Genomic DNA, 14,943 nt, shown 5'->3' with positions numbered 1-14,943 from the left:
GTGGAAGTAGCTGTCCGGTGGACTGATTGGAGGTATAGAAAAGTCGAATCAACCTTCGGCGTCAACTTGAAGACCGCAATGCGAATTTTACAGTTTAATGCAGAAGAGACAGCGAATTGGTGGAAAGAGTACACTGAAAGTCTCTGCAAAGGGGAGGACAGAAGACAGACATGGGACAATAAGGAAGATATTGGGAATCCTTTGTCAGAGTTTAACAGAGCTTCGGAAGGCTTCCGATCAAATAAGAAAGTTATAGATTACATTCCTTCGGGATTCCTCCTCTCATTGGGGTAAATGTCATTCAAATTGCCATTCATGTTGGTGTGGAGAAACTGCGAGATTGGAGACTACCATCATTCTTTTGAAAACTATCATCCAAACAACACCTCAGATAGTAAGGGTACATAAGTACAAGAACTTTGCCATAAACAGATTAACATTTCGTACATGCAAGCAGCTAACAAGAATGTTACAGTGTGTTAAGAACAAGTGTCCCACATTTTGAGAGGCGGTAGTGTGGACCAAAAATGGCCAAAAGTATCCAATAAACATATGCTCTAAAATGCGTATCTTAAGAGCTATGAGCATTTGTTAATCTTCGTTACTAAGAAATACAAGCTCTTTGCCATTAAGAAAGGCCTATAGAAAACAGTAAATAAGTGAATAAAAGGAGAACGCATTAATCTGTTACCGCGAAAGTGCAGAGGTTGCTATATAATCTGCTTACTATAGCATACGACCTGCCCTTGTGAGCCATCACTAAAGGAGGGCACGCTTCTGTCCTAGGTCTTAGGGAATTATGCACTCTCTCAAAAAACTCCAGGTTGGTCATGGATGCGCTGGCAGGTATCAATGACGCGTCCATGTTGTGTTTGTACGTAATTAATAGAACAAAAGGTATCAAATGTCGCCACAATCAAAAATGCAAAGCATTAGGACTGCGGGAACGAGATGCATTGGCCCTCCCCGAGCAATCTATTGTACACTGGGTGTTTCTGTGAGGTGTTGTCTGATATGAGTGTGTCTAGGAATTGTCCCCGCACATATCGGAGAAAATGGGCTAGGGCTCAATTATGCATAAACCACATCTCAAGCTGTTGTTGTAATAGTATCTCCTTTATTACGACGTGCAAGTTGTTCTGTAGGAACCTAACCATACCATATGCCGGTCAACCTGTTTGCTAGTACGTCAGCTCCTGTCAATCACCAATAATTCCTGCCCATACATTATGTGAAAATTTACGCTGACGGCTTGCTTCAAGCCGCTGTAGATTTGCATGAGTCCACTATTAGTTATGAAAGTTGACAATCCCGTACCAAGTGAAAACAGATTCCTCTGTGAACAGCACATTTGTTGTCAAAAGTGGATCTGCATTATATCCTTGCAGTACCCAATAGCAGAACCGCGTTCTTGCGAACTTGGTATGGGTGAAACAATGTTCATTGAGGAGCGCTCACACTATAGGATATTTTTCCACTCGGTGCTCGTAAAGTAGTCGCTCTCCTACGGCATATTGGGAATGGTGCGGTGTAAGCCACAATTTGCCGCTGTTGGTGCTAAAGAGCCAGAGGACGAAAGTCGCTGGAAAAGATGGCTGAATAGCTAAGTGTTCTGGATATTTTTCACCATACATCACACTGGTTCGATGGTTGTTCCCATCTGCCAGACCATGAAAAAAGATTACGTCTGTCATTACTCATATAGATTAACAGGCTTCCACTATGGTGGTAACTGCAAAGATAAAATTGAAATATTAAGGCACTTCAAGATCTTACCAGAGCACAAACTAGTTCCTCATTACAACTCGTGTAAGCGCTGCTTTTTCGTGGAAATGTGAATACTGTTTACAGTAACAACGCCAACAGGTGATTACTGCATGCCGTATGCATGGACAATGACAGAGGAATGTGACCTCATTTCTTTACTGTAGTCTGTAGGTCGTTCGTAATAGAAATGAGCTTGCTGAAGAAGAGATGTGTTTCACAGTAGAGGAGAAAAACATGTGTTAACAATGCTTAACGTATGAATTTTAGACCCCTTCTTGACTGGAAATTATTGTCTTTTTTTGGTCCATTCTCCCCGAAACGCAGGATACTTTTTAACGCCTTGTATACAGAACCACGGAGAAGAAAATCGTGGGGCTCTTAAATAACGATTAGTTCAGCTTTATGACGGGTGTAGTCACTATAGAAACAAATCGGGAGTTGCGCTTGATAATGGAAGCAGGACTGAAGAAAAATCAAAACACGTTCATTAGATTTGCCGCTCTAGAACAGGCATAGCACCATATAAAACGGAGTAACATGGTTAAAATTCTCTGAAAAACTTATGAAAAATATACAGGGCTATTACAAATGATTGAAGCGATTTCTAAATTCACTGTAGCTCCATTCATTGACATATGGTCACGACACACTACAGATACGTAGAAAAACTCATAAAGTTTTATTCGGCTGAAGCCGCACTTCAGGTTTCTGCCGCCAGAGCGCTCGAGAGCGCAGTGTGAGAAAATGGCGACAGGAGCCGAGAAAGCGTATGTCGAGCTTGAAATGCACTCACATCAGTCAGTCATAACAGTGCAACGACACTTCAGGACGAAGTTCAACAAAGATCCACCAACTGCTAACTCCATTCGGCGATGTTATGCGTAGTTTAAAGCTTCTGGATGCCTCTGTAAGGGGAAATCAACGGGTCGGCCTGCAGTGAGCGCCGAGTGTGGGAGGAACTTGATTATCGGCTTGATGTCTGCCGAATCACTAAAGGAGCACATATCGAACATTTGTGAATGCCTAAAAAAACTTTTTGAGTTTTTGTATGTGTGTGCAAAGCATTGTGAAAATATCTCTAATAATAAAGTTATTGTAGAGCTGTGAAATCGTTTCAATCATTTGTAATAACCCTGTAGATAAAAGCGGTTAATTCAGCTGGTATGGAGTATTTACAAGAACCAAGATGGAAAAATAAAAAAGAAAGACCACCGCTACTGTCCGATTATACATTGAGGTAGCAATGACGTAAAAGAAAGAGAGGTTCGATAGTGAGACAAAAGTTAAGCGTGGAAGGACGTCAGAGATAAGGTCCGCTGATGACGTTGCTATCCACAGTGAAAGTGAAGAAGTATTACAAGGAATATTCAATGGACTGAGCAACCTGATATAGGATATGGATTGACAGAAAGCCGAAGAAGCATGGGAGTAGTGAGAAGTAGCAGATATGAAATTAGCGATAAAAGTGACTTCCAAATTGACGACAGCAGAGTAGACGAAGTGAAGGAATTCTGTTACTTGGAAACAAAACAGCCTTTCTTGGCGGACAAAAAAAGGAGACAAAGAGGAAGTTCCTACCAGGAAAAGTCTATCTTTATCAAACATAGACGCTAATTTCAGGAAGAAATTTCTGATAATGTAATTTTGAAGCACAGAATTGTATGGTAGTGAATCGTGGACTTTGGGAACACCGGAAAATAAGAGTAGCCAATGTGGTGCTACCGAAGGACATCGAAATGAAGAGGTTATACGCAGAAACGGCGAAGTAATGAACATACGTAAATACTTCCATGAAGATGAGTGAAGATGACAAGACATGTGATAATAACTTCCATGGTACTATTACGAGTGGCTATAAACGGGGAAAACAGAGATCAGCTTCATTCAACGAATAACTGAAAACGTAGTTTCCAATTGTTACTCTGAAACGAAATCAATGTCACAAGAAAGGTACTGGGGGCAGGCCGCACCAAACCAGTAAGACTGACGAAAAAAATTCAGAATGCTGCGGTGTCAGTTGACCTCGAACAGAAACCTTGTGTTCTTCAATTTGAGTAGTAAAAAAAATTGTTACATTTTCGTTACACAGTAAAGTACACAAACTTAAATGTTCTCTATTCAACTAAATACCTTGGGATTACAATTAAGAACAACTTAAATTGGTAGCATCACACAGAAATTACTGTGGTGTAGGTCAACTAAAGATTGCTATTAATTTGCAAAGCACGTGGAGACGAAACATCTGCTCCGTTCACCACCACCGCCTACCATAATGGTATAAATAGTCTGAATATGGTCACATTCTGACCTAAACCAGTAATCATTGTAAATAAATGTTTCTTTTGCGCTCGAGAGCCTTTTTAATCAATTTTTAAACAACGTATGTACTATATGGGCTGCCTACACCATGCTTGCCCATCATCTTCTGCAGTATACTACGTGGTATTGGACCCTTACCTAGTACAACTGACGGAGGACAACGAAAAAATTCTAAGGTCAGCTCGTTTTGTATTACCACGAAAAAAGATAGTGGAACAGGTAAGATAAAAGTGTTAGGGTGGCAAGAAGAATTTCATTTCTGTAAGATTTTTTCACAAAATTAAATAACCAACTTTTTCTGTTGAAATCCAAACCGTTTTGGTGATTCCCACTTACAGAGGTGCAAATAACCAAAAAAATCTGACCTCGCACGAAAATATTTTGTTCTTCACTTTTCCCTCGTGCTGTCAAAATGTGGAATGGTACGGAAACGGTCTGAAAGTGGTTCTATGAACCCTACGAAAATCACTGGTATGTCAGTTGAATGATAATCGTGTTCATGTAGATGTAGTCTACACTTTGTAGATATCGTCACCTCTGGTTTCAGTTTTAGGGCGTTCTTCACACGGATCACCCTCAAAACCTTAAACACATTTGAATGAATTTGTCCAGTTATTAATGGTTGTATGTCGCGGCTCAGGCTCCACGTGATCTTTGTTCGAATTTGAACAAGTTAAATGAAAACAGTTTTACGACGGTGCAGCACAGCTTTTTATCTGTCTTCACAATAGTTGACAACTAACTTACTATGTAAGTGATGACTATCAAACCAATAAATAACGTTTCATACTTTTCGCGGCGTTTCGATGCAATAAATTAATCTTGGATATTGTGACGCGTGACTCTGTAGTTTCGAAATGTACCGGTATATACACTAAAAAAAATCACAACGCCAAGATTTTATTTACGTAGAGCAATGAAATTATGGGATTAAATTTGTCTAGGTTACACATTTAAGTGAGTTGCAAGTTCATAGGTTAATGTAAGCATGGGGAAAGCCATTAGAAATGTGAAACTTGCGTACATTAATAAACGGTGTAACAGCCAGAATGTTGACTGCAAGCAAGCAAACGTGCACGCATTGTGTCGTACAAGTACCGGATGTCAGTTTGTGGGATGGAATTTTGTGCCTTTGGCACTTGGTCAGTCAGGTGAGGGATAGTTAGTGCTGGTTCTGAACGAAGCTGCAGTCGTCGTCCGATGATGTCTCATACGCACTCGATTGGAGACAGATCTGTAGAGCATATTGGGTTACGACAGCAGTATGCGGACGAGGGTTATCCCATTGGAAATCATTCCCTAGAATGCTGTTCATGAATGAAAGCAATACAGGTCTAATCACCAGAGTGACTTCCGCCCCCGGTAGCTGTGTGGTCAATGCGACAGAATGTCATTACTAAGGGCCCAGGCTCGAGTCCCGGCAGGGTCGGAGATTTTCTCCGCTCAGGGACTGGGTGTTGTATTGTCCTAATCATCATCATTTCATCCCCATCGACGCTCCAGTCGCCGAAGTGGAGTCAAATCGAAAGCCTCGCACCCGGAGAACGGTCTACCCCACGGGAGGCTCTTGTCACACGACATTTACATTTACCAGAGTGACGCACAAAGTTTATGCCAAAACGCATGGGATGACCAGGAGAGCGCTGCTGCTGCATATGAAATTGCATCGCAGACCATAAATCAAGGTGTAGGTACAGTGCGTCTACGCTGCAGACAGGTTGGTTGTAGGCGCTCACCTCGTCTACTTGTAACCGATACACGGTCATCAGTGACACCAAGGCAGAACCGGCTTTCCTCAGAAAATATAACAGACCTCCACTCTGGTCTGCAGTGAGCTCTCACTTGACACAACTGAAGTCGCAAACGGTGGTGGCTTGGCATCAGTAGAATGCACGCTTCAGGACTTTATCTCGGAGTTGTTCTCGAGTAACCGATTTGTAACAGTTTGTTCAGTCATTGCGGAGCCAACTCGAATTTCTGCAGCAGACACCGTACGATGGGCCACAGCCATAGGCCGAACACAACTGTCTTCCCTATCGGTAGCCCGTCAGGAGCTCGGCCTTTTCTTGTGACCGTACCTTCCCGTGACCACAGCTGCCTGAAGTCATGTACAGTGGGTACATTCCTGTCAAGTCTTCCTGCAATATCACGGAAGGAACATGCAGCTTTTCGTAGTCCCATTACACGACCTCATTTAAACTCTGTACGCTGTTGATAATGGCGTCTTCGTCGTCATAAACACATTCTTGCCTAACATCAACTGACTACGTCCAATCTCAAAGGCAACTACCGCTTACGACCATTACAGCGCATATTTAAAACAAACTGGAGCGAAATTTAAATAGACCTCATCTTTCAGGTGTATAAATCCGCCTACCAACTTTCATGTATCTCGCACAACTCCTCCTTTGCGCTGTAATTTCTTTTTCTGTCGGTGTACTTTCATTTCACCTTCACAGATGGCTCGTGACGTTTCAGAAGACGAAGGAAAGCTAAACATCAAAGGCTTACCTCAAATTATGGCGGCAAAATTTCATGAATATTAACGCCATCTCTATGTCCCGTTTGCAGCTTTTAAACTGGTCATTACATCTGTCATACAGGAGATCTGTGTTAGAACGTCGGAATCGCCATGGGCATTGCGTTAACGATACGTCATCATCATATTTATTCGAACGGTACCGTAATAGGAACAACAGGTGAAAGGAAATCGATTGTGAGCTTTCATAACTACGATACCTGCAATATGAAAGACTTGATTCCCTGGTTATTTGTAACCCTAATTCTAACTCAACACTTGGTAGACTGCCACAATCCAATTCCCTAGAGATAAAACTTTAGATTGTCTACGAAACGCTGAGTGATAATTCTTGAGTAACTGGCCTGCAAACGAAGAAAGACTAGCGATTAACGTCCCGTCGACGAGGAGTTCACTAGAAAGAAAGCATCTAACTTCTTCGGTGTCACTCGTTAAATCGATCCCAACGTTCGAGAGTTCTTGCATAGCGTAATGGCTAAACCTTGACACAACAGTTACAGATGCGAGAAAATTCGGATCTTCAATGCTTAACGTCCCGTCAACGACAGGAGCATCGTGCATGGGTCACATGCTCGGATAGGACTAAAGTATAGAAACAGAAAATATCCCGATGCGAGATATTTTGAATGTGCGGATCATCGTGAGTTAGGTTGGGAGAGAGTATGGGTGTATACATAGAACATACTCTTCCTCCTTTCATTACATTTTAAAAACTTTCGTTTCTATTAATATTCGTAAGGGCGCTGATTACTTTGTCGTTGAGCGCCGGTAAACCACAAACGCTGTATCTGGATGCCCGAACTCGGTTTGAGGTCTAGTTCTCCCGCATGTGAGATTAATATACTGATCATGGCGCCATTTCATTCGAAGAGTTTGCTAGAATCACACACCACTGACTTTGTGGATGTTTCATTTCAATTGGTAATAGGAGAAATGAATGCAGTCCACTGGAAAGCCGGCCGGAGTGGCCGTGCGGTTCTAGGCGCTACAGTCTGGAACCGAGCGACCGCTACGGTCGCAGGTTCGAATCCTGCCTCGGCCATGGATGTGTGTGATGTCCTTAGGTTAGTTAGGTTTAATTAGCTCTAAGTTCTAGGCGACTGATGACCTCAGAAGTTAAGTCGCATAGTGCTCAGAGCCATTTGAGCCACCACTGGAAAGACGATGATAAATTAGAAGTTGAAAACATCGCTCTAAAAGCAGGCTAATTGCAGTGCCAAGCCTCAACGATTTCAAAATTTACAAAAACACACCGATCTTTCTGACTCATTACAAACGGAATCAGAGCGTAACAACGTCTTTTACGCAGTTCTCTCATACTAATCGTCAGAGTTGCCTTGCGAACCTTCCACCCTCAGTAGGTATATGATGTCGCGTGTCGTACTACCGCTACGAACATTAAAATAAAATATTTCGCTGCGAGGAAGGTGCCCATCATTCCGTATCACGCTGTTTGGATGTTTCGTGAGTCAGTATCGTAGCTTGCTTAAAAGCTTCACTGTTGGCGTAGCAGTCCTGTAAGCAAATCGTCCTAGGCTAACCCACAGAAAAAAAAGTGATGTGGCTAGAAGTTTTTGAACCAAAAGTCTTTGGCAAAAGAGCCAACTGCGATAGCAGCGTAGATCCGTTTTAGCTTTCTTTATGTGATGCCATAAGATTATCAAAAGCAATCACAGTCTTAACACTATATTATTCCATTACAAGTACATTTCAGGTTCATTTCGGATACCCCCCCTCCCCCCTGAGTACGAAATGAAAATACTAGGCGAATTCGGAAAGTAAGGTCCGATTAAAAAAATATTCAAATGTGTGTGAAATCTTATGGGACTTAACTGCTAAGGTCATCAGTCCCTAAACTTAAACACTACTTAACCTAAATTATCCTAAGGACAAACACACACACGCATGCCCGAGGGAGGACTCGAAACTCTGCCGGGACCAGCCGCAAAGTCCATGACGGCAAAGGTCCGATTAATCGCGAAATGGAAACACTGTGAAAATCAGATGGAACTTTGCACAGATGTGTTGGGCAGTGTCTTTAGTGTGCCTCTCGATCGTTTCACGTCCCTCTTTTCAATTTAGAGTGCAAAGTGATCACGTAGAAATGCCTAAAACATCAGCGTCTCGCACCAAGTATGTGGATCTGGCGCGAGATTCCTTCTGAAGGTATACAGCCCACATAACACAGATGTCAGGCGTTTTCTTCTTCAAGACAAATTTCAGCCGCATTCTACAGGGGCAATGACGACGCTCCTCCAGCGTTTTCGATGGAAGAGTTTGGTCACCCACAATACAGCCTTTAATTGGCTCCCTCCGTTGTTCATCTCTGTTCACATGAACCACTGGCTACAAAGACAACATTTTGGCACCAACAACGAAAGGCAGACCAGCGTAGAGAATTGGCGGAAAGCACAGGCGGATGCTATCTGCAACGACAGTGCTGGAAAGCTTGTGCAACGCCACGACAAATGCTTAAGTCGGAGCGGAGACTATTTAGAGAGGTAGCTGAAAGGTGTGGCTAACTGTATCGTATAAAAAATTTTAATTTTCACTGTGCTTTCCATTTAGAGACCGATCGGACGTTCCTTTGCGAACAGCTCTCGTACATTGTAGATTCAGACATGGTGCATGCTGTACCTACTTTGAGAGGGAGGGGATAGGTAAACAGAAGACTGAACGGTGATTAGATAAACAATTAGCGCTACAAAAGTCCAAAAGAAGACAGCAATTAAAATTTAATGGCAAGTCATAAATGAGAAAATAGATTCTGCCGATTTTCAGAATTAGTTTCGAAGTTTTTACATCTTACATTAGCTGTAAGGATATCAAAATTATGCTGCTCTGATACTAATGATATATGCACAAGGTATCGGAAAAGAGGATAATACCTGAAACAGTTCGGCTAGAGTAGAAAGACTTCACTATCTGTACGAACTATACTAGCATCAAATAATCCATACGCCATCATAAAGACATTTCTAAAAGCCTACATTTAATCCTCATCGAACGGAGACGGAGAGAAAAGGACGAAAAAAGTATATGATGCTTTGTACACAGAATAATATTAAATAATACAGAAAATGAAGAACCCTTACAAGAATAAACGTCTGGTTAATGCGACGTCTTAATAAGAACACGAGAATTTAGCATCTCACAGCAAGAAGCGGCAGGGGTGAAATGACAAATATCAAGATGGCTGTTAACTATACTCATATACACAGACGAAAACGTGAACACAAAGTATTAAGAGACTAAGGACGATATTAAACTAGTCGAGAGAGTGATGACACAAACAAAGTAAAGCACGTATACATATGTTGTTCTCAAACGACGGAGTACTCTGTATTAAAAATTGCGGTTAAATGCGAAGATACTTGTTTCACTGACATCACACTGCACATTATCATGCTATTTTATATGCATGGAAAATGCTGTCGCGGATAAAAAGAACTCTACGAGTATAGAGAACTGATTAACGACGCAGTTTTGCGTGTTACGGCATGTGCTTCACTATCTTCGATACAACATCATGTCCGATATAATGAAAACTCGCATTTCTTTAAGTAATCCAACTGCACGAGGAAAGTCTTTTTGTTCTCTTTCTCCAGATATTTAGATCGGTGAATCATGATGAAATTCATTCGACAATTGCAGGACAGCTACTTTTCCACGATAAATATACCTGACAGTTTCTTTAACAGAGTTTCACCTGTATGAAATTCTGGAAATAATTTCCTGTTTATCTGAAAATCGCTTGCAATACAAAACCCAACCAACAATCTTGAGATACCACTGGAAAGTATTTCATCTATCTTTAGCGACTGAAAGCAGTGGAAATCATGTGGAGCGCCACTTGTGAAAACCATTCCAGTATTTGACAGTATTACTGGTCTGCTTACACAATCTATCAATGGTGTGCGCTCCAAGTTTGAGCGAGCGATGTTTGAGACACGGAGCTCGTAACCCTGAGGTCGGCTAATCAGATCACCATCCTGCAACCCGCTTCAGCTGTCCATGCTTTCCTGGTACCACTTAACGCCAATGCCGTGATGTTTCCTATAAAAGGAATGTAGCCGATTTTATTCCACAACCTAAGCTTGAGCTTGCCTCTAATGACACGGTCGCGAACGAGGCGTTAAAATCTTCAGTTTCAGAAGTGGCTGTCTCATGTTCCAGATAACAATTGATAGAACTTCGTTTAAGTCTGGATGTGTCAACTGCAAGACGATACCACCGCAAAAGGTTTCGTAATAAAATTTATTTCACAGGGGCTTTGTTCAATTGCTATTGCAGTAAGGTGCAAAGTGAAACGGAGTGCATTAACATTCGGCAGAATGAACGTTAGGATATACACAATGTATGATATATACACATCTATGTACATACTGACATCATGTTCCTGGTAGAGGAAAAGAGGGATTCGAGAGTGGATCATATCTTCATGATTTATCGGGATCAAGAGTACGAGAAAAATGTAGTTATGCAAAGAGGCCGAAGAGACGCCACTACCTGCAGTGAACAAGTATCAAAATTAAAACAATATGTCGAGTGATGTAGCAACGTGGTTAAGACACTCGATTTCGATGCGCTAGGGGCGCGGTTCAGTTGCCCGTCGATTCATGAAGACTCAAGTTTTATGAGATTTTTCTCATGCTCCAAGACAGCTCTTCCCCCTCCAACCCCTCCCCCCCGACGCCCCAAGAGTGGATTTCACCACAGAAAATCCAAGACATTTTCCACAACGCGCATTACCAAGGGGGTAGGAGCGTGGGTGTACCTTATTCCCATCCGAAAAATAGATTTTTAGAAACTCGTTGATTTCTGTTACATTGTATTAACAACAAACTTTTTAATGATGTACAGATGCGTAGTACGGTTCAGAACCTGAAATAACTTTTAGCACACTCTTACCAATATCAAAGCACTTTCAATAACGTACACTACCGACTCACGACCAACTCAAAAATTTTTAAATATAAATGTCGTACATTGTTGTTGACTTTTAGTCTGAACATTCCGTTTAAAAGAGATACTGATGTGTAAGTTAGGCCCAGAAACTCGTAATACTGAATACGAAATTCTTTGGGGAAGTGAGATCTCCTACTGAGAGTAAATTTTTGTGTTACATTCAGCTGAAATATTTAAAACATATCTGTAACCTGGTAGAAGGGTTCGGTAGAAACAAAAAATAATTTAACTCAAAATTTTAAAATGTAAATCAACTAACTAGATCCCAACTTTTTTAAAAGGTGGACGTAAAGTCGATTAAGATGCCATTAGATGCGGAGCTTGTGCAGAAGAAAGGTGGCGGAAATTTTACGTCAGCTTTAGACGAAAACATAGACAAATGTGATCAGATCCTCCCGAGTACCAATCTTGCCTCATGAACGCCTCGTTCTCGATGTGTATAGAAAAACAACAAGCACTCTCGACGTGACTTGATTACTACAACGCCATACCTCGTTTTAATTACTTACATATTGTGAAAGGTTATTACCCACTTCATTAGTAACAATGCATGAGGAAGCTCTTATCAGACACAGTCTATTATATTTCTACCACATACACACGTATATAGCGATCCCTCGTATTATCCCTTAGTATTTTTACTTTTCAAAGGATGGAGGTGGGACCGATTATACGATCTGACAACACTCAAGAAGATGCCACAGTTTAGTATAAAGTTTTGTTCCTATTTACATTATACGACCAACAAAAATCGCTCACTCTGGAACGCACTGATTGTGGTCACGGATTGTCGCATCCTGATGAAGCAAATTTCGAGAGGTTGCTAGTTTCTGCATAGAAACCATTGGACACGAAATGATTTCCTATTAGACATTGCAAAGCATCGCTTGGGCAAATATAGTACCATTACTAAGGAAAATTTGCAGATCCGAATGGATACATGAACAAAACATCTAGAGAAATGTAAACATTTAAAATTCATTTGAGTTCCTGGAACTTTAATTTTTGCGACGTTCGAGGTAATCGAACATTAATGTGTCAGAAGTGTTACGAAATACCTGAAAAATTCTACAATTATACCATAATTCCCGGTATTTAATGCAATCGTCAGTCTTTGTCTCTCGCTTATTTCATTTCAGTTAAATAGACGCGAGTAATAATAACTAGCGATCCACATAAACAGAACACTAACAGTGCAATAAAATGGTTCAAATGGCTCTGAGCACTGTGGGACTTAAACAGCGGAGGTCATCAGTCCCCTAGAACTTAGAACTACTTAAACCTAACTAACCTAAGGACATCACACACATCCATGCCCGAGCAGGATTCGAACCTGCGACCGTAGCGGTCGCGCGGTTCCGGACTGAAGCGCGTAGAATCGCTCGGCCACACCGGCCGGCAACAATGCAATACCTAGCTGATAATTCGTAACTGTTACAATTTATGATCCAGATTTATGTCGTCACGCACATCGTCCAATTATATCTGTGCTTATCTGTTGTCATGTCATTTAAAAAATTCTGTAGATATCCGACAACAAACAAATTAAAATAATTAGAAAGGGAAGACGGCACTTTATGATTCATTCTGAGGACTTCAATCAGGGACTGAGATATGTCCAGCCTGCAATATCATTTTTAATGCCTGAGTCTTTGTTAAGTCTTACTTCCGCGAGATTGTTTGCTATTCATGGAATGACGAAATGAGCGGCAGCAGGCTACAAACCACCTGTTTGCGACCGGGAGCTAGAGCCGCTTCTACGCTGTGGAGACGTTTTCCTACCTCCTGTAGCGTGCCAACGCCGCGGCCCTCGGCCCGCCTTGAGGCACTGTACGGACGAGCGTCACTCTCGCGGCAGTGGCGGTCGCCGGTCACCGTTCGCGCGCCACCTCACCCAGCGGCAACCACTCCGCGCGCCACAAGACGCGCCACTGGGGCGCCGCGACGCCGGACGCCGGGCCCAGAGTCACCGCGCATGCGCCGTGCGCGCCTGCTCCCTTCCCGGCGGCCCCGGGCCACGCTTCCACGCAAGCGCAAGCAACCGCCGGTGACGTCACCATTTGGTACGGGGTCGCACAGTCTCCGCGCAGTTACTCCGTGTGCATATCAGCGTACTCAACAAATAGAACTGTCTCGCCGACAGTGCGTAAGAAAGCAGGGTTCGGCTTGCTTCTTGCAGTGGGCAAGCAATCGTGTTTGAAGAGCACAGTGCACCTGACTGCTGAGGTTTTCATTGCGTGAAACCTGAGCCAAAGCTTTCTAATTCTTCTCATTTTTACTTTATTTACACACTATAACGATATGTTTACGTAATGTGTATACATAAAAATACAGTTATAAATGTCCCCGTTCGTAGTCGCCAATTATAACAATATGTTTACTTTTGTGCTGTAACATATAGCTATAATCAGCGGTGGAAATATATTTGCGAACGCTGACCGTGTGCGGCTGTTTCTTGTTGGATCGTCTGATCAGTCGGAAGTTGCATTGCAGAGGAGAGTAAACACCTATTCAAAATATAATTATTTTTGGATAGCTCAACATGAATTTCCTAAGGGACCGTAGTTTATCCTGCATTTACCAGTAGAATATGGCGCGGAGAAAATATTTCACCGCAGGCAACTTCCGTCCGATTTCGACGAAAGAATTCGTGACTGTGAACTTTCTATTTCGCAGAAACATAAAGAAAATTAAGTAACTTCATGAAGCAGTGAGACATAGATTCTATACTAAATAAATAGTCCATACACCTGTTCCATTTAACTATGAATTTATGGCAATTAATAAATGAACTTACACTGCAACGAAGGATATAACATGAATGCCGTTTTGACTGGCACTTCTCTTCTCGTAATGAAAATAATTCCTTTGGCGTTTTCACATATACGTCGCACAATAAATCTACTGCTATGCAGTATTGCACTTTTAGTATTGGACTTTTACTTTAAACAAAAACAATATTGTTTTTAACAATAATAATAGGGCGTCAAGACATGCGCGTCCGACACAAGTTACAAGAGACAAGAGAAAAAAATGAGTAACTGAGTAACTGATCATCGAAAATATCTCGTACATCAAAAGAATGTGTAAAAGTGTTCTTCTTCTGTCAGTTTTTCGCGCCGCGGTTTTCAAAGTCTTTAACTCACTGCATCTCTGACGGCGCTTTGACAATAAACACGTTACGTCACGTGACGTTTACCTTTTACATTCTCGCAACATTATTTGCTAACTGGAGCTGTTGCCGAGCGACTGCTCGATTAGTGAATGATTTAAAATGATAAGGCAATCACATAGTGTTACAACACGTGTGCTCGACACCACAGTGTCAGCTGTTTTTGGCTGTGAGGGTA

At 41.9% G+C, this 14,943-nt stretch overlaps 1 protein-coding gene across 1 annotated transcript in view; it reads right to left on the bottom strand.

The window, feature by feature from the left end:
- Positions 1 to 13,511, bottom strand: part of LOC126119666 (discoidin domain-containing receptor 2-like) — a 449,482-nt gene extending 435,971 nt beyond the window's left edge. Inside the window, exon 1 of the mRNA XM_049915072.1 lies at positions 13,376 to 13,511. The gene's annotated coding sequence lies outside the window, so the exon portion shown is untranslated. The remainder of the gene's footprint in view (positions 1 to 13,375) is intronic.
- Positions 13,512 to 14,943: the final 1,432 nt, after the last annotated feature.

Source organism: Schistocerca cancellata, chromosome 1, assembly GCF_023864275.1.
Source record: "Schistocerca cancellata isolate TAMUIC-IGC-003103 chromosome 1, iqSchCanc2.1, whole genome shotgun sequence".
Classification (NCBI taxonomy): Eukaryota; Metazoa; Arthropoda; class Insecta; order Orthoptera; family Acrididae; genus Schistocerca; species Schistocerca cancellata.
Note: the sequence above shows the minus strand (reverse complement) of the source record. Positions and strands in the feature narration are given on the sequence as shown.